This window comes from Furipterus horrens, unplaced genomic scaffold (genome assembly GCF_987537825.1).
Source record: "Furipterus horrens unplaced genomic scaffold, mFurHor1.1.pri manual_scaffold_5, whole genome shotgun sequence".
NCBI lineage: Eukaryota > Metazoa > Chordata > Mammalia > Chiroptera > Furipteridae > Furipterus > Furipterus horrens.
The window spans coordinates 115,926,752-115,946,962 of record NW_028327175.1 but is presented as its reverse complement, the minus strand read 5'-3'; the positions used below and the strand labels follow the sequence as shown (position 1 = coordinate 115,946,962).

At 44.0% G+C, this 20,211-nt stretch overlaps 1 pseudogene; it reads left to right on the top strand.

The window, feature by feature from the left end:
- The first annotated feature begins 3,817 nt into the window (after positions 1-3,817).
- Positions 3,818-20,211, top strand: part of LOC150009352 (tubulin beta chain pseudogene) — a 36,539-nt pseudogene continuing 20,145 nt past the window's right edge.

Sequence of the window (20,211 nt, the reverse complement as noted above, 5' to 3'; positions counted from 1 at the left end):
TTTACCCACTAGGATGGCCATAATGAAAAACATAGGTAAGACCATGGGTTGATGAGGATATGGAGGAACTGGAACCTTTATACACTGCTGGTGGGAATGTAAAATTGTACAGCTGCTTTGAAAAACAATGTTGCAGTTCCTCAAAAGTCTAAACATAGAGTTATATGACCCAGCAATTCCACTCCTGGATAAAGAGAAATGAAAACTTGTATCCACACAAAAACTTCTACACAAATGTTTATAACAGCATTATTTATCATAGCTCAAAGTGTAAACAATTCAAATGTCCATAGGCTACTAAATGAATAAGCAAAATGTGATCTATCCATACAAGGGAATAGCATTCAGTCATAAAAAGGGATGAAATATTGACACATGCATCAAGGTGGATGAACCTTGAAACTATGATGTTTGGTGAAAGAAGCCAGACATATAAGGATAAATATTGCATGATTCCATTTACATGAAATGTCCACAACTGGCAAATCCATAGAGACAGAAAGTAGATTAGTGGTTGCCTAGAGTGAGTATTGAGGAATGGGAGGATTAGGAAAATTATGATTAAGAGGTCTGATGTTTCTTTTTGGGGTGATAAAAAAAAGCAAATATTTTTTGTGTATGCCTGCTGTATGTAAGTTACTATTTTTGCGACATCAAGTATTCAGAGAGAAATAAATAAGAGATCTCTGTCCTAAAGAAGCTTAGAGTCTCCTTGGGAAGATGCCTGGAATTCAGCTTATTGATGAGTCAGAGACGGAGACATGCAATGATGCTGTAATGCAGGGAACACAAGAACCTAGAGGGCTCCTGGGAAGGTGCAGTCCACTGCATAGAGTCTTGCAGAACAAGCCAGCACTCTTACATTTCTGCAGATTGCTGCACTCATTGATTCTTATTAGTTCTGAATTTTCAGGGTGTCTTTTATTTTCTAATTCTCAAATTCTGTGGGTGGCTCAGAGGGGAATCTGTACCCCTTGTGTATGCAGTTACTATAATAAGAAAGTTTTTTATTGTTTTCCCCGGCTTGCTCAGGCCAGTCATTTCACAGACCCAGTGGTGGCTGGAGGGAGTACAAGAGATCCCTCCTACCCCAGGCTGAGAAAAAACTCATTGGCCCACCAAAATCCCTTTTCTTTAAATTGCTTACTGAGATATATTCATGTACCATACAATTCACTCACACTGACAGTGTACAGTTTAGTGGCTTTTAGTATATTCACAAAGTACTACTTCCAGTAATTATGTTATAGATAATTGGTACCAAGCTGGCCAATGGAATAACTCACAAATTGGACAAAATATAAAAAACAGCAAAGAGCGACCAAGATCATGGGACCTCCTGAGCCAATATCCAAGCAGGACAGAAATCTCCAGAGGTGAGTCTCACATTATGGATTCTTTCTGTTCAACAGCATCAGGACTATGTACTGATCTAAGAGAGAGCCAAGAAGCGGAGCTGCATGTTTTCCAACTTCGTGGGGCTATGAATAAAAAAAAGTAGCTCCATGACTGTGGTCCAGCTACAAATCATCAAGTAGCCCAGGCAACACTTAGTCCTGAAATAGGATTAAGGAGGTCCCACACTGATAATGTTCCCAGGCACTTGACAAAAAAAAAAAAAAAAAAATCCTCTGTAGCATAAAATAGCATCATCCCAGGCCCCAGATTATCCTACAAATATCTTTTCTAATACAATGGCCAGCACAGAGATAATCAGGCTCATGAGATAATTTGATAGTAACAACAATAACCAACTAGGAAAACAGACCACAAAAAGTTCCACAGAGCTGCCAGATATTAGAATCAGACACAGACTATAAAAATAATTCTGCTTGTTATATTTGAGAAGATAAAAAAACCAAACTTGAAATTTTTGGCAGGAAAGTGGTATATTTTGAAGAGTTATAAAAAATAAATAAGAATTTTAGAACTAAAAGAGTATATCATGGACCTTTGAATTGTCCACACTTTGAGCTATGATGGATAATGCTGCTATAAACATTTGTGTACAAGTTTTTGTGCAGGTACAAGTTTTCATTTCTCTTTACCCAGCAGTGGAATTGCTGGGTCACATGTTTAAAGTTTTGAGTACTCAATGGAAGGGTCTAACAGGAAATTAAACAGAGCTATAGAAAGAATTACTAAAATGGAAGTTCTCTGTGCTGTGTATGGTATAAGAATTTATGAGGGATGACTTATTTCCCCCCAAAAGTAAACTTCTTTTGAAAGTGTGTTTTCACCTCACTTTGTTAAACTGTAAAAACACCTTGTCTTACAAAAAGGTCATAAACATGTTTATGTAAAACTTATTTTCCAATGTGATGTTCTTGAGAAAACTCTTTTGTAAACAGTGGTTTGCATTTGAGACAAACCCAAGGAAGAAAAAATATTATGCTAATACTCCTGGTTAATATAACCTCTACCCCTAGTAGAAATTCTAGCATAAAACCTTGGCCCAGTCTAATGTCACTGGGCTCTGACAATCATTTCCCTGTATCTCTCTGGAGAATATTGAACTGGGTATATTACAGGCCACAACACACAGACTGTGAAGACATCCTAACCTCATGGCTAGAGGAAGGAAGTGTTGCTAGAAGAGGCCACTGATGCACCAGTTGAGAGTCAGTAGTGGCTGAAGGAAAGGACTGAGTGATTCTGATAAGATTGTGTGTGCCTGCCTATTACCCACTTACCATCCCCACTGACTTGCTTCCTACATAGGTGAAAGCATGAAGGGGTGTGTGAGTGTATATTGGTGATCAGTAACTTCCCTCAGTATTGTATAATCTTTGACATATAGAGCTTAAGTTTTATGGTTAACCTTCAGTTAATACTCAGAATAAAACAATTGAGAATGAAGTATGAAAAGACAAAAGAACAGAAAATGTAATAAAATAGCTAAGATAAATTATTTGGGAAGAATGTCTAACATATGTTTAATTGGAGTTTTAGAAAAAGAGGAGAAAAAGAATGAGGCAAAAGCAACATTTGAATAAACAAGTTGAGAATTTTCCAGACTTGATGAAACATCAATCTACAAACCGAAGAAGCCAAATCTCAAACGGGGTAAATAAACAGAAATCCACATAACAAAGAATTGTAAAAGTGGCTAAGATAGAACAAAATACGACTTTCAAAAGTGCAAGGTTTGCTGACTTCTCATCTGTAACAACTGAAGTCAAAAGTAGTATAATTATATCTTTGATGTGTTGGAAGAAAAACTAAACAACGTGACAACAGTGAACTTGCCAATCTACACTTGTATCCAGTGAAAAATCCTGCACTAAAGAGTATTTTAGGGTGTTCTTCAAGGAGAAGAAAAAGTGTCCCAGAGAGGAGGTTGAGGTAGAAGAAGAAATTAAATGTCAAATGCAAGGGAAAGTTTAAATAAACATTGATTTTATAAAATAATGGCTTGTTGGGATTATGATATGTAGAGAAAGAAAATTCAAAAGAATAAAAGTAACTAATATGATAGAAATGTAAATACTCCAAATTCCTTGACTTTTCTAAAAGAGGAGTAAAGGTAGTAATTCTTATTTGATGGTGATAAGTCAAGTTTGCATATTGTAACTGCTAGAATATAATCACTAAGAACACTGGAAAAAGCCAGAACAACTATCAAACTAACAGAGGAACAAAATGAAATATAAGAAACTCAAACCTGAACGTTCCTGCCCATGTTCAGACCTTACTGCTCCAGCCTCCAGGTCACATCCCATTCTACCAGTTTGTGAGCAGCAGCAGAAAAAAAAAATATTACAATTTTTTTGCGTTGTACACACTATGAGGTGAGCAAACAGTTTTAAATTGAACCATGAGGAAAATCATGCACATCCAGTGTGGTAACCAGATTGATGCCAAGTTTCGGGAGGTGATCAGTGATAAACATGTCATTAACCCCACTGGCACCTACCGCAGGGACAGCAACCTACAGCTGGGTTGCAACTCTGTGTATTACAATGAAGCCACAGGTGGAAAATATGTTCCTCATGTTATCTTGGTGGATCTAGAATCCAGGGCCATGGACTCTGTTTGTTCAAGTCCTTTTGGCCAGATCTTTAGATCAGACAACTTTGTTTTTGGTCAGTCTGGGGCAAGCAATAACTGAACCAAAGGCCACTTAAAAGAGAGAGATGAATTGGTTGACACTCCCAGACATGGTAGGGAAGGAGGCTGAGAGCTGTGACTACCTACAGGGCTTCCAACTAACCCACTCACTGGACAGGGGCACAGGCTCTGGAATGAGCACCTTGCTCATCAGCAAGATCTGTAAAGAGTACCCTGACCACATCATGAACAGCTTCAGTGTGATACCTTCACCGAAGTGTCTGACACTGTGATTGAGCCTTACAATGCCACCCTCCCTGTCCATCAATTGGTAGAGAATACTGATGAGGCCTAATGAATTGATAACAAGGCCATTTATGATATTCCACACACTCAAGCTGACCACGTCAACCTACAGGGATCTGAACCACCTTGTCTCAGCCACCATGAGTGATGTCATCACCTGCTTCCAATTTCCCTAGCCAGTTCAGTGCTGATCTCTGCAAGCTGGCAGTCAACATGGTGCTCTTCCCATGTCTGCATTTTTTCATACCTGGATGACCTTCTAACAAGCCACAGAAACCAGCAGTATTGGGCCCTCACTGTACCTGAACTCACTCAGCATGTATTTATTGCCAAGAATATGATGACTGCCTGTGACCCCCACCATGGCTGGTACCTCACCATGGATTCTGGACTTCTGTGGCTGGATGTCCATGGATGAGGTGGATGAGCAGATGTTCACCACTCTTATTCAACATAGTACTGGAAGTTCTAGTCACAGCAATCACAAACGAAAAAGAAATAAAAGGCATCAAAATTTGAAAGGAAGAAGTAAAACAGTCATTATTTGCAGAGGACATGATAGTGTACATAGAAAACCCTATAGGTTCCATCAAAAAACTACTCAACCTAATAAGTGAATTTGGCAAAGTAGTGGGATACAAAGTCAATATTCAGAAATTGATGGAATTTTTTTTGCCAACAATGAAATATCTGAAACAGAAACTAGGGGGGAAAATCCCATTTACTATAGCAACTAGAAAAATAAAGTACCTAGGAATAAATTTTTTTAAATATTTTATTTATTTTTAGAGAGAGGGAAATGGAGGAAGAAAGAGAGGGAGAAAAACATCAATGTGTGGTTGTCTTTCACATGCCACAACCCAGGCATGTACCAAGACTAAGAATCAAACCAGTGACCCTTTGGTCCACAGGCCGATGCTCAATCCACTGAGCCACACCAGCCAGGGCCCTAGGAATAAATTGAACCAAGGAGATAAAAGACGTGTACTCGAAAAACTATAGAGCACTGAAGAAAGAAATTAAGAAAGATACAAATAAATGGAAGCATATACCATGTTCATGGATTGGAAGAATTAACATCAGTAAAATGTCCATACTACTCAAAGCAATCTATAGATTCAACACAATTCCAATTCAAATATTAAAGGCATATTTCACAGATCAAGAAGAAATATTTCAAAAATTTATATAGAAACAAAAAAGAGCCAGAATAGTCTCAGCAATCTTGAGAAAGAATAACAAAGTAGGAGGAATCACAATACCGGATATCAAACTATACTACAAGTCCACTGTACTCAAAACAGTCTGGTACTGTCATAAGAACAGACACATAGATCAATGGAACAGAATCGTCGTCGTCGTCGTTGGCAGTCGTCCGTCTCGAGAGACGATGGTGTAGCTTCTTAAGAGTCTATCTGCACCGCCGAGAATGGTTGTGCAGTCCGACTCGGGAGTGACACGGTATCTGTCTCCTCCCGTGTTGAATCGACATCTTGCGATGACGCTGGAGTGTCCTCTCCAGTGAAGCTGAAGCTACAGAGCCTGGGCAGGGTGATATGGAGGGTCTGCTGTTGCCCATGCAGCAGACCCCCCTCTCTTCGCAGCTGAAGGGTCCAAGGGAAAGACGGAGTCAATACAGCTTGACTTCAGGTGCGCCGCAGGAGTTGCCGGTGTTGACTACAACGTCAAACCGCCTTAGGGACTCCGGCTCCGGATTTTCTGTCGGGGTTTACTCCCTTAGCCTTTCCCCTGAAGAGGTATGCCGCAAGGCAGCAGAGGTTTTTTGGAGTCAGAGTTTTCCTTCTCTGATGTGCCCTGACTGGAAGATCGAACCAGCGACACTTAGCTCACAGGCCGACGCTCAATCCACTGAGCCAAACCAGCCAGGGGGGAATGGAACAGAATAGAGAGCCAGAAATAAACCCAAGTATCTGCTGTCAATTAATATTTGACAAAGGGGACATGAGCATACAATAAAGTAAAGATAGCTTCTTTAATAAATGGTGTTGGGAGAACTGGACTGGTACATGCAAAAAGAATAAAACTAGACCAAAAACTTACACCATATACCAGAAAAAACTCAAAATACATAAATGACTTAAATCTAAGTCATCACACCATAAAAATCCTAAAGAAAAACATAGGTAGAAAATTTTCAGAATTTCCATGTAGCAACAATATATTTTTTAAATTTTTAATATGCTTTATTGATTATGCTATTACAGTTGTCCCAATTTCTTTTCCCTCTGTTCCCCTACACCCAGTGATCCCCCTCCCACCAGTTGTCCCCCTCACCTTAGTCCATGCCCATTGGCTGTGCATATAGTTCTTCTCAATATCTTCCTGTCTACTCCACTCTCTCTTAATATGCTTCGTAATTCCTGTACCATCTCCCTCCCTTTCCCCACTTTCCCCTCACTGCTGACCTCCCCCCATAATGTTCCCCATACATATGATTCCTTTACCACTCTCATTTTCTACTTAGTTTGCCTTTGTTTCAGTTCCCTAGTTCTGTTGTTGGTTGTTGTGATAGTTTTCATTTTAATGTTCATAGTTTTGATCCTTTTTCTCCTAAACAAGTCCTTTGAACATTTCATATAACAGTGGTTTGGATCTGATGAACTCCTTCAGTTTTGCTTTGTCCTGGGAGCACTTTCTCTGCCCTTCTATTCTGAATGACGCTTTGCTGGATAGAGTAATCGTGGTTGTAGGTTTTTGCTTTTCATTACTTTGAATATTTCTTTCCAGTTCCTCTTGCCTGCAGAGTTTCTTTTGAGAAATCAGCTGATAGTCTTATTGGGACTCCTTTGTACATAATTCTCTTCTTCTCTCTTCATCCTTAATTTTTGACATTTTTATTATAATGTGTCTTGGTGTGATTCTCCCTGGGTTCAGTTTTTTTGGAACTCTCTGTGCTTCCTGGACCTGTAAGTCTATTTCCTTTCCCAAGTTAGGGAAGTTCTGCTTCATTATTTTTTCACATAATTTTTCAATTTCTAGTTCTTCTTCATCTTCTGGCAACCCTATGATTTGGATGTTGGCCCACTTATAGCTGTCCCATAGGTTTCTAAGCCTCTCCTCATTTTCCTCATTTTTCATTTCCTCTTTCTGCACTGGTTGACTGTTTTTTCCTTCCCTATGTTCTGATTTGTCGATTTGATCCCTGGTTTTCTTTCCCTCACCACTAGTTTTGTATGTGTTTTTGTTTATTTCAGCAGGACTAGCCTTCATTCCTTCCCTGTCTTGTTTAAGATCTGCTGTTAGGTCTGTAACCATTCTTATAACCAAAGCTCTGAACTGTGCCTCAGAAAGATTTTCTATCTGCTGCTTCATTAGATTAGATATTTGCTGTCTGGTCAGCTGCATCACCAGGATCTCTAACATGATTTGTGTCACCCTGACAGTTTTGTGTTTATCTTTGCTTCCTGGGTGGGGCTCTCACACCTCCTACATTATAGGGGGCAGAGCACTGTACACTCGTCACTTCCAGGTGGCCCTTCTTACCACACTGTGGCATTTTGTGTTGGGGTGGGGGTCCAAGATGGATTCCTGCCATTCACTCTTTGGGAGTCTCCTCCTCTGTTCCCACCCTCTCTGGGCCTCACAGTCCAAGGCAATGGGGGTCTGCCTTCCCCAGCATTGGAACCGCAAGCTGGTGGGTCTGGTCTGTAGCTGGGGGTGCACCCCAGGGGCTTCTCCCCTCCCCTTAAATGTGGGTGTCTGTGATTACCTCCATCCTGCCGCCATTGCCACCACTGCTGCTACCTCCAGCACAGCTTGACCTCTCTGCCCCGGCTTTGTCCCTCCTACCCATCCAGATGAGCACCACTTCTTTTTAATTTCATACGTTGGATTTCCATTTATTTTCTGAAACTTCTCATTATTTCTGGTTTTGTGGTAGTTGTATTCCTTCTTAGCTGTGGAGGGAGATGGAGTGTGTCAGTCTAGGCCTCCATCTTGGTCCAAAGTCTCCTGTGTGTGTTTGCCTCTGTGTCTTAGGTAGAGCTGTCACTCCTGTTACATTGTAAGGGGCGGAGCCTTAGGGATTCGTCAGTACAGGGCGACCTGTTTCACCACGTTGTGGCGCTGTATGTGAGGGAGGGGTCTGAGAGGGAACAATGCTGCTTGCTCAGCACTCGTTCCTTTTCCAGGCACTTCTCCCACTTCCGTATGGGACTGGTGCCTCTCTAGCTCTTGCCCTGGCCGTCGTTCCCAGAGTGGATGGGTCTGCGGACATTCTAGGACTGTGGGGGCCCTTTAAACAAGTGGACTCTGCTGAGAGACTGACATTTTCTCCCTCCGTCCCAACCATCACTGGTTTGCACAGTCAAAAGCAATGAGGCTTGATTTTTCCTGGTGCTGGGACTGTGAGCTGCGTGGTCTGGTGAGGAGCTGGGAATGCTCCCCAGGTGTCCCTCCTGATATTTTAAAACGTGTAACTCTGTTTTCTGCTGGCTTTCTGCTGGCTTGCCACTGCCGCTGGTGCCGCCGCCACCACACCGTGTCCTCTCCGCCCTAGCTCCGCCCCTCCTACCTGTCTGGATGGGTATTTCTTTTTTATATCTTTGTTTGAAGGACTTCCATGCAGTTTGATTTTCTGGAACTTCTGGTTGTCTCTAGTTTTGAGATAGTTGTATTCCTTCTTAGTTGTGGAAGGAGATGCAGCATGTCTGTCTATGCCTCCATCTTGGCCGGAAGTCCAAGATCCCCAAATAGCAATATTTTTGCTGATATATCTCCTAGAGCAAGGGAAATAAAGGAAAAGATAAATGGGACTACATAAAACTAAAAAACTTCTGCACGGCTTAAGAAACCATCATCAAAGTGAAAAGGAAATAAACTGCATGGGAGAACATATTGCCAATGATACATTGGACAAGGGTTTGATCTCCAAAATACATGAAGAACTCATCCGACTCAACATCAGGAAGACAAACGACCCAATTAAAAAATAGACAAAGGACCTGAATAGATACTTCTTCAAGGAGGACATACAGATGGCCCACAGACATAGAAAAAGATGCTCAACATCATTAGCTATCAGAGAGATGTAAATTAAAACCACAATGAGATGGAACTTCCAGCCAAGATGGAGGTGTAGGTAGACACACTTTGCCTCATTCCACAACCATAAGGATTACATCTACCTCAAAACAAAAACCAACCAGAACTACCAGAAAATAGAACTGTATGGAAGTCCAACAAACAAAGATATAAAGAAGCAATACTCACCCAGACAGATAAAGGGGTGGAGCCTGGGCGGGGAGAATGTGGTGTGGCAGCTGCAGTGGTGGTGGTGGCAAGGCAGTAGCTGTGGCCAGTCAGTGGAAAGAGCAGTCACACATTATAAAAGCCAGAAAGGATACCTGGGGAGTGATCTCAGTTCAAGGCCAGACTGCCAGCTCAGGGTTCCAGCACTAGGAAAATAAAGCTGCATTGCTTCTGGTTGTGAAAGCCAGATGGTTGAGACGTGGGAAGAAACTGCCCATTTCTCAGGAGAGTCAGTTTATAGGGCCCCCTGGTCCTAGAATGTCCACAAACCCTCCTACTCTGGGACCCATCGCTGGGACAACAGCAAGAGGGGTGCCAGGCACATGCGGGAAGTGGGTGAAGTGATGGGAAAAGGGATGAGAGATGAACAAACAGCATTGTTCCATCTCTGACTCCTCCCCCACATATAGCACCACAGGTGGTGATATGGTTCACCCTGCACTGATGAATACCTAAGGCTCCACCCCTTAGAACATAACAGGTGTGACAGCTCTACCTAAGACACAGAGGCAAACACAGGAGGCTGTCAAGTTGAGGAGTTAGAGAAGCATGGCCCAAAAGAGGGAGTAGATCAAGTCTTCAGAGAGAGAACTAAGCAATGAGGAGATAGCCAACTTAACAGATGCAGAGTTCAAAACACTGGTGATAACAATGCTCACAAACTTGACAGACATGCTTGAGTACAGCAAACACATAAGGGAAGAAGTGAAGGCTATACTAAGTGAAATGAATGAAAATCCAACACAAAACCAATGGGGAAGGGAAGCAAGCCAGGGTTCAAATCAACAATTTGGAACATAAGGAAGAAATAAACAGTCAACCAGAACAAAATGAAAAAACAAGAATTGAAAAAACAAAAACAAAAAAACAACAACAACAGCAACAAAACAAAAAAACAAAGAGAGGCATAGGAACTTCTGGGACAACTTTAAATGTACCAGCATCCAAATCATAGGGGTGCCAGAAGGAGAAGAGGAAGAACAAGAAATTGAAAGATTATATGAAAAAATAATGAAGAAAAACTTCCCAGAAATAGGCATATAGGTCCAGGGAGCATAGAGATTCCCAAACAAGATAGACCCAAAGAGGACCACTCCATGACACATCATAATTAAAATGCCCAAAGTTAAAGATAAAGAGAGAATCTTTAAAACAGCAAAAGGAAAGAAGAGAATTACCTACAAAGGAGTTTCCATAAGGCTGTCAGCTGATTTCTCAAAAGATATTTTGCAGGCAACAAGGGATTGACAAGAAATATTCAAAGTGATGAAAAGCAAGGACTTACAACCAAGGCATGAGGAAGACTTTGAAGGTAATGGGTTTATTCATTATCTTAATTTGGTGATGGTTTCTCAAGCTACAGATAAGTCAAAATTTATCAGATTGTATACCCCTGGCTGGTTTGGCTCAGTGGATTGAGCGTCGGCCTGCGAGCTAAGTGTCGCTGGTTCGATCTTCCAGTCAGGGCACATCAGAGAAGGAAAACTCTGATTCCAAAAAACCTCCGCTGCCTTGCGGCATACCTCTTCAGGGGAAAGGCTAAGGAGAAGGGAAACTCTGACTCCAAACCTCCGCTGCCTTGCGGCATACCTCCTCAGGGGAAAGGCTAAGGGAGTAAACCCCGACAGAAAATCCGGAGCCGGAGTCCCTAAGGCGGTTTGACGTTGTAGTCAACACCGGCAACTCCTGCGGCGCACCTGAAGCCAAGCTGTATTGACTTTGTCTTTCCCCTTGGATCCTTCAGCTGCGAAGAGAGGGGGGGTCTGCTGCATGGGCAACAGCAGACCCTCCATATCACCCTGCCCAGGCTTTGTAGCTTCACTGGAGAGGACACTCCAGCGTCATCGCAAGATGTCGACTTAACACGGGAGGAGACAGTTACCGGTTATAAGCTCATCCGATTGGCGAAGGAAACGAGCGCCAGGGGTCTCCTCTGACGGTGGGAGAGGTCATCGCACCTCACTGGACAGCTACTGCCCGCCTCAAGCTGGGCAGCCCCCAGCCAATTAGGTGCCGTCTCGCCATGGCTCACCTGCCCCACTGGGTGCGTGGGGATCAGAGAGGCGTCTCTTGAAAAGTGGGCCACAAAACACTCGCACCAGGCAATTCCAAGCAAACAACAAGAAAGAAGCCTCCAGCTCTTCGCCTCGCTAGCTGGAACATCAGGACCATGTGTCCCGGACTTACTGCAGACCTTCCATGGATCAATGGTGCCAGGAAAACCGCCATCATCGACAGGGAACTGGCACGACTAAACATCGACATTGCGGCTCTACAGGAGACCCGGTTGGCCGACAACGGAACTATCAGAGAAACCAACTACACCTTCTACTGGCAAGGGAAGTCTCCGGACCAACCAAGACAGCACGGTGTTGGGTTCGCTGTGTAGAACACGCTTGTTAACTCCATAGAGCCACCCACAGGAGGCACAGAGAGATTACTTACCCTCCGATTGTCAACAACTTTCGGCCCAGTCAGCATTCTTAGCACGTATGCCCCAACCCTCTGCGCCACCACTGAAGAGAAAGAACAGTTCTACCATGCACTGGACGAAGCGTTATCCAAGATCCCCAGAAGTAACGCTCTTTATCTCCTTGGAGACTTCAACGCAAGAGTAGGAGCCGACCACATGGCCTGGCCCACCTGCCTCGGAAACTTTGGGAGAGGAAAGATCAATGAGAATGGTCAGCGACTGCTTGAGCTTTTGTGTCACCATGGCCTGTGCGTGACAAACACATTCTTCAAGTGCAAAGAGATCCACCAGGTGTCATGGAGGCACCCCCGCTACCGCCACTGGCACCAGCTTGACCTCATCATCACCAGAAGAACGGATATTGGCAGCACCCTCCTCACCCGCAGCTACCACAGTGCAGACTGCGACATGGACCATGCCCTCGTGGTAAGCAAGGTGCGCATAATGCCGAAGAGGTTGCACCACTCCAAGATGAAGGGTCGCCCACGCATCAACACCAGTTGTGCCAGCAACCCAGTTAAGACCCAGCAATTCATCAACAGGATGGAAGATGCACTCGGCGAGGGAATGGCGGCAGATGACATTATCGAATCCAATTGGCCACGTCTCCGCGACGCCATATACAACTTCACCATTATTGCTTACGGGAAGAAAGAGCAGAAGAACGCTGACTGGTACGAGGCTCACTGGGAAGAAATGGAACCCGTGATCGAGGCTAAGAGGAAGGCCCTACTGGCTTACAAGGCCACGCCCACTCCCAGTACACTTCAAGCTCTACGGGCTGCCAGGAACAAAGTCCAGAAGACCGCCCGCCACTGTGCCAACACCTATTGGCTAAACCTGTGCAGAAGCATCCAGGAAGCCGCCGATATAGGCAACGCACGAGGAATGTATGAGGGTATCAAGAAGGCAACAGGCCCAATCCCCTCCAAGATCGCCCCCCTTAAGTCCAAGACAGGTGAGGTCATCACTGACCAGGAACAGCAAATGCGGCGGTGGACCGAGCACTACCTCGAGCTGTACGCGACGAGGAACACCGTAACAGACACTGCTCTTAACGCCATCCCAGACCTACCAGTCATGGAGGAGCTAGACACCCCACCTACTGTGGCAGAGCTCGGCAAAGCCATCGACCGCCTCGCTTGCGGGAAAGCACCAGGAAGCGACAGAATCCCTCCAGAAATCCTAAAGAGCGGGAAACCAGTCCTGCTACAGCCGCTCCACCATCTACTCTGTCTCTGCTGGAAGGAGGGTTACATCCCCCAGGATATGAGAGACGCCAAAATTATCACCATGTACAAGAACAAAGGAGACCGCAGCGACTGCAACAACTACCGGGGCATCTCTCTCCTCAGCGTCGTCGGCAAAGTATTCGCCCGGGTCGCTCTTGCCCGCCTGCAGACCCTTGCTTCCCGCGTCTACCCAGAGTCCCAGTGTGGCTTCAGAGCTGGCCGATCAACAGTGGACATGATCTTCTCCCTACGCCAGCTGCAGGAGAAGTGTCATGAGCAGCATAAACCACTCTACCTCGCCTTTATCGACCTCACGAAGGCATTTGATCTGGTCAGTCGAAGCGGACTCTTCAGCTTGCTACGGAAGATTGGCTGTCCACCACATCTGCTTGCTGTGGTCATGTCCTTTCACGACAACATGCACAGCACGGTGTCCTACAACGGCGCAACCTCTGAGGCCTTCCCAGTCAGCAGCGGAGTAAAGCAGGGCTGCGTCCTCGCGCCTACGCTGTTCGGAATCTTCTTCTCCATGCTCCTCCAATACGCCTTTAAGGACTGCAGCGAGGGTGTCTTCATTCACACCAGATCCGATGGCAAGCTCTACAACCTGGCCCGTCTATGAGCCAAGACCAAAGTCAAAGATGTGCTCATCCGTGAGATGCTCTTCGCCGACGACGCAGCCTTGACATCACACTCCGAAGAGGGACTCCAGCAGCTAGTCACTTGCCTTTCCCACGCATGCAAGGAGTTCGGACTAGCCATCAGCCTGACGAAGACGAACGTTATGGCTCAAGGCACGGGGACTCCCCCATGCATCACCATCGACGGATACACCCTGGAGGTTGTCAACGACTTCACTTACCTCGGGTCCACCATCTCGAGCTCTCTGTCAGTCGACTTGGAGGTCAACCGGAGAATCGCCAGGGCAGCCACAGTTATGGCCAAACTGAACCGGCGAGTGTGGAACAATTCCAGCCTCACTGAGAAAACCAGACTGCGCATCTACCAAGCCTGCGTACTCAGCACTCTCCTCTATGGCAGCGAGACGTGGACCACCTACGCAAGGCACGAAAGGAAACTCAACAGCTTCCACATGAGGTGCCTGTGACGCGTCCTGCATGTCGCCTGGCAGGATAAGGTTCCCAACACCGAGGTGCTGAAGCGAGCCAACATGAGCAGTTTGCATGCAGTTCTTAGTGAGAGACGCCTCAGGTGGCTCGGCCATGTCAAAAGAATGGATGCAGGCCGTATTCCCAAAGACCTCCTCTATGGCAAGCTAGCAGAAGGCCAGAGGATGACAGGGCGCCCAAAACTACGGTTCAAAGACATCTGCAAAAAGGATATGACACAATGCTCCATCAATCTCAACACATGGGAAGTTCAAGCAGACGACCGCCTAGCCTGGAGGCTCACGGTCAGACAAGGTACGTCACGCGCAGAGGCTGCGCGCAACGAGGAGGCGGTCCAGAAAAGATCGAGGCGGAAGCAGCGTCAACAGCAGCAACAACAGCCATCTGCCTTCACCTGTAACAAGTGCGGCAGGGATTGTCACTCCCGAGTCGGACTGCACAGCCATTCTCGGCGGTGCAGATAGACTCTCAAGAAGCTACGCCATCATCTCTCGAGACGGACGGCTGCCGATGGACAACCAAGATTACTCTATCTAGCAAAGCTATCATTTAGACTGGAAGGGCAGATAAAGTGCTTCCCAGAGAAGGTAAAACTAAAGGAGTTCATCATCACCAAGCCATTATTTTATGAAATGTGAAAGGAACATATTTAAGAAAAAGAAGAATATCAAAACTATGAACAGTAAAACGACAATAAACTCACAACTATCAACAAATTAATCTAACAAAACAAAACAAATACAAACTAAGCAAACAACTAGAACAGGAACAGAACCATAAGTATGGAGATCATATGGAGGGTTATCAGTGGACAGGGGGAAGGGAATAATGGGGGGAAAGGTGCAGGGATTAAGAACCATAACTGGTAGGTACAAAATAGAAAGGAGATGTTAAGAATAGTAAGATAAATGGAGAAGCCGAAGAACTTATATGCATGACCCATGGATATGAACTAAGGGAGGTGGGATTGCTGGAGGGAAGGGAGGTACTGGGCAGAGGAGGGCAGAGGGGAAAAAACTGGGGCAATTTTAATAGCACAATCAATAAAATATATTTAAAAAAGAAATAAAGGAACAAAGAACAAGGGAGATAAACAGATATCCCATTATGGTAAGACTGTAAGATCAATAATTACATTAAAGGTAAGAGGGTCAACTGCTCCAGATGCAAGACAAATATTATCACACTGGATAGAAACAAAATCTGATATATTCTAAGGACAAGAGACACATCTAAAGCATAAGGATAAAGACTGAAAATAAAATTATAAAAATTATATAACATTATAATACTATTAGGACAACTGCTATAGCAATCCTAATATCAAATAAACATACCTTTTAAAGGATCACTAGAATAAAGAGGTTATTCTCAATAATAAAATATTATTCTAAATTTATATGAACCTAATAACATGATATATAGAGTATATGTAGGCAGAATTATATGGAAAAATAGACAAATATTCATAGTGGGATTTTCTGATACACTTTTTTCAGTAATTAGTGGAACAAGTAAACAAGACATCAATAACACTGTAGACGATTTGAAACAATGTAGTTAACAAATTTATGGATATGTAAAACAGTCCACCCAATAACCGCAGAATACATTAATTTCAAGAAGATACAATCCATTTTAAAATTTGACTACGTGCTGGATCGGTTTCAACAAATTTCAAAGGATTGATATAAAACAGATAATGTTCTCCAACTACATTGTAAATAGGCTAAGGATCAAGAGCAAAAATATAACCGAAATATCCCTATATCTATGAAAACTAGACTTCTGAGCAATGTGTTCCAAACTGTACTTTTGAATAATGTGTGGTGAGGTTTCTGGTCAAGATGGTGGCATAGGTAAACAGAGTACTCAGAAACTCCTACAACTGCATCAAAATTTCAACTAAGCTATAGAATAATCATCAATCAGAACTGCCTGAATCTAGATGAACAGAAGTCCTGTAACTAGGAATATAGAGAAGAAGCCACATTGAGACTGGTAGGAGAGGGGGAGACATGAAACTGGCTGGTCCCACACCCATGTGTGGTGGTTAAAAATTGGGAGGAATATCTCAGCTGTGGAGTTGCTCCTGCAGGAGCCAGAGGTCCCAGCCCTTCAACAGTCCCCACAGCCCAGTGTTCTAGTGCCAGGAAGAGAAGTCCTCCAAAGTTCTGGCTGCAGAAACTAGTGGGGATTGTGGCTGAGTGAGATGGAGGGCTCCTCAAGTCCCAGCTGTTCCTCTTTTCAAAAAAATATTTTATTTATTTATTTTTAGAGAAAGGGAAAGACAGGGAGAAAGTGAGGGAGAGAAATATCAATGTGAGAGAGAAACATCGATCAGTTGCCTCTTGCACATACTCTAACCAGGGATCGAACATGGAACCTAGGCATATACACTGACTGGAAATCAAACCCTTGAACTTCTGATTTATGGGATGGTGCTCCAGTCAACTGAGCCACATCGGTCAGGGCTCAGGAGTTCCTCTTAAAGGGCCTGTGCATGGACTTACTTGAACTCACTTGCTTTGAGCTCCAGTGCTGAGGCAGCAGCTCAAAAGATGACAGCCACATATGGGAAGAAACTGAATTGTTTGGTCTTAGAGCAAGAGCTGGAGGGCCACTTTCTCCCAGACAGAAGTGCTGACAGAGCCCATTGTTCCTTTGCTGAGCCCTTCTTTCACATAGCCAGTAGGCAAGCCCCATATCTGAATCTCTGTCAACCTCACTAACACTGTTTACCCTGCCCTGGTGATTTCCTGAAACCCCTCCTTACCCAACATTCTGGCCCACAAAGCCATTTCCAGTGTTTATTCTATAAAAATGGCCTGACTTTGTTCATGCTGCAGACTTTTCTAAAATTTCTCAAACAAGCAACATCAGGCCTCTGTGTATCCTGGACCTCAAGCTTGTTACTAGGAGCAGCCTACCAAGCTTGGCCTCTCTTGGGCATCTCCAAGACCAGCACAAGTAGCAGCCATCTGAAGATTGCTCTGTAGCTCGTGCCAAGTGGCTCTGGGCAAGGCACAGGCAGCAGCAGCTGCCCTTGGCCTGCATCTCCCAGGAGGCCACAGAGCCAGCATACCTGGTGGACAGCTTCAGAACATGCTGAAGAATTTCTTTCACAAGTGATACACTCAGTGGGCACCAGAGTCCTGCTGAAATAAGTCCTGCTCTGTGACATCAGTCCCTGCACAGAAGATCCTTGACAGTGACCATGGCCAGCCCTTGCAACCAATCAGCCTGAAGTAAATCCCTCCCTTTGATATGCCAACAACATTCAAGCCTCAACTACAACAGGAAAGTTCACAAAGCCTACATGGGGGGTGCACACAAGGAGAGCCCATCTTGGGTGACATAGAGGCTGCACCATTGGGCCCTATAGGCACCTACTGCATAAGGCCACTCTGCCAAAACCAGGGAATGTAGGAGCTCTGCTTAATACATGGAAACAAATACTGGAAAGCAGCCAAAATTGAGGATATAAAGAAATATGTCCCAAATGAAAGAACAGAACAAAACTCTAATAAACGAAGTAAACAGAATGAAGACAAGCAACCTACCAGATTCAAAGTTCTAAATGCAGATTATAAGGACGCTTAATGTTCTCGTGAGAATTTAAGAAAAGAGATAGGAAACATAAAAATGAAGATTGAAAACATAAAAACACACTCAGAAATGAAGAATACATTAGAGGGAATCAGCACTAGGGTATATAAAGAAGAGGATGAAGTCAGCGATTTGGAAGGAAGAGAAGGAAGCATAAAACACCCAAACAAAACAGCAAAAAGAAAAAGGAATAAAAAACAAACAAACAAACAAACAGGATAATGTAAGGAGCATCTGGGACAACTTCAAGCACATCAACATTTGCATCATGGGATGCCAGAAGAAGAGAGAGAAATTGAAAACCTATTTGAAAAAGTAATGACAGAAAACTGTCCTAACCTGGTGAAAGAAATAGACTTACAAGCCCAGGAAGCACAGAGAATCCCAAACAAGATGAACCCAAAGAGGCCCACACCGAGATACATCATAATTAAAATGCCAAAATTAAGACAAAGAGAGATTCTTAAAAACAGCAAGAGAAAAACAGTTAGTTAAGGGAGCTCATATAAGACTGTCCGCTGATTTCTCAACAGGAATTTTGTAAGCCAGAAATATTCAAAGTGATGAAAGCAAGGACCTACAACCAAGATTACTACACCCAGAAGAGCTGTCTTTTAGAATTGAAGAGCAGATAGTTTCCCAGACAAGAAAAAGCTAAAGGAGTTCATCACTACCTAAACAGTATTACAAAGAAAGGTTAAATGGTTTTCTTTAAGAAAAAAAAGAAGAAAACATCAAAAGTATCAATAATAAAATGGCAATAAATACATATTTATCAACAATCACTCTAAATGCAAATGACTTAAATGCTCCAATCTAAAGACATATGATGGCTGAGTGGATTAAAAAAAGCAAAACAAGGGGACTTCCGGCCAAGATGGAGGCTTAGACGGATGCGCTAGGTCTCCCTCTACAACTAGAGAGGAATACAACTACTTCAAAACAAAGGATAACTAGAAATTCCAGAAAATAAAACTACACGGAAGCCCAACATATGAAGTTATAAACCAGCGGCGCCCTTTGGGCAGGTAAAAGCGAAAGGGGGCGGAGCTGTTTGTGGTCGCACCTGGGACAGCGGCTGGGCGGCGAAAAATCCCGGCTGCAGTCGAACCCCCGGCAGCTCGCGACCCCAACGCTGGGGAAAGCAGCCACCACATCGCCTTGAACAGTGAGGCCCAGGGGGGCGGGAGGACGGATCCCGGTCTCCTAGCGGAATAACTGTGTGAATCCATCTTGGACCCCCGCCCCCAAAGAAAGCGCCACAGGGCTGCGAAATAGGTCGCGGACAGGCGCCGGTCGCTGGATTGTGACGACTACACAGGCACTGCCGCCTACAGCCGGCCCAAGAAAACAAAACGCATCTGTCAAAATGAGGCAGACAACTATAGAAATCCTGGTGGCACAGCTCACCAGGCAACAGATGGAGAACCTGACAGATGAACAGATAAGAAACCTGTCAGATGCTCAGTTCTGGGCCATTGTTATCAGGTGGCTTACAGAATTCACAAAAGATCTGGAAAAAGATGAGAAAGAAGCAAAAAACACTCATAACGAAAGGAACAAAACCACCTACGAGACAGATGGTGAGGAAAAAAAATCCAGAGTTCATTTCAACAAACTGGAATATGGAGAAGGAACAAGAAGTCAACCAATGCAGGGAGAGAAAATGGGAAGCAATGATGAGAGGATCAGAAACCTCTGGGACAGCTATAAAAGGCCCAACATAAGAATCATTGGTTTGCCAGAGAGCGAGGAAGATGAACTAGAACTTGAAAAATTGAGTGAAAATATAATAAAGGAGAACTTCCCAGACTTGGGGAAGGAAATAGACTTACAGGTCCGGGAAGCACAGAGAGTTCCAAAAAAACTGGACCCAGGGAGAACCACTCCAAGACACATTATAATCAAAATGTCAAAAATTAAGGATAAAGAGAGAATCTTAAAAGCAGCAAGAGAGAAGAAAAGAATTATGTACAAAGGGGTCCCAATTAGACTATCAGCTGACTTCTCAAGGGAGACCCTGCAGGCAAGAAGGGACTGGCAAGAAATATTCAAAGTAATGAAAATCCAAAACCTACAACCACGAATACTCTATCCAGCGAAATTGTCATTCAGAATAGAAGGACAGAGAAAGTGTTTC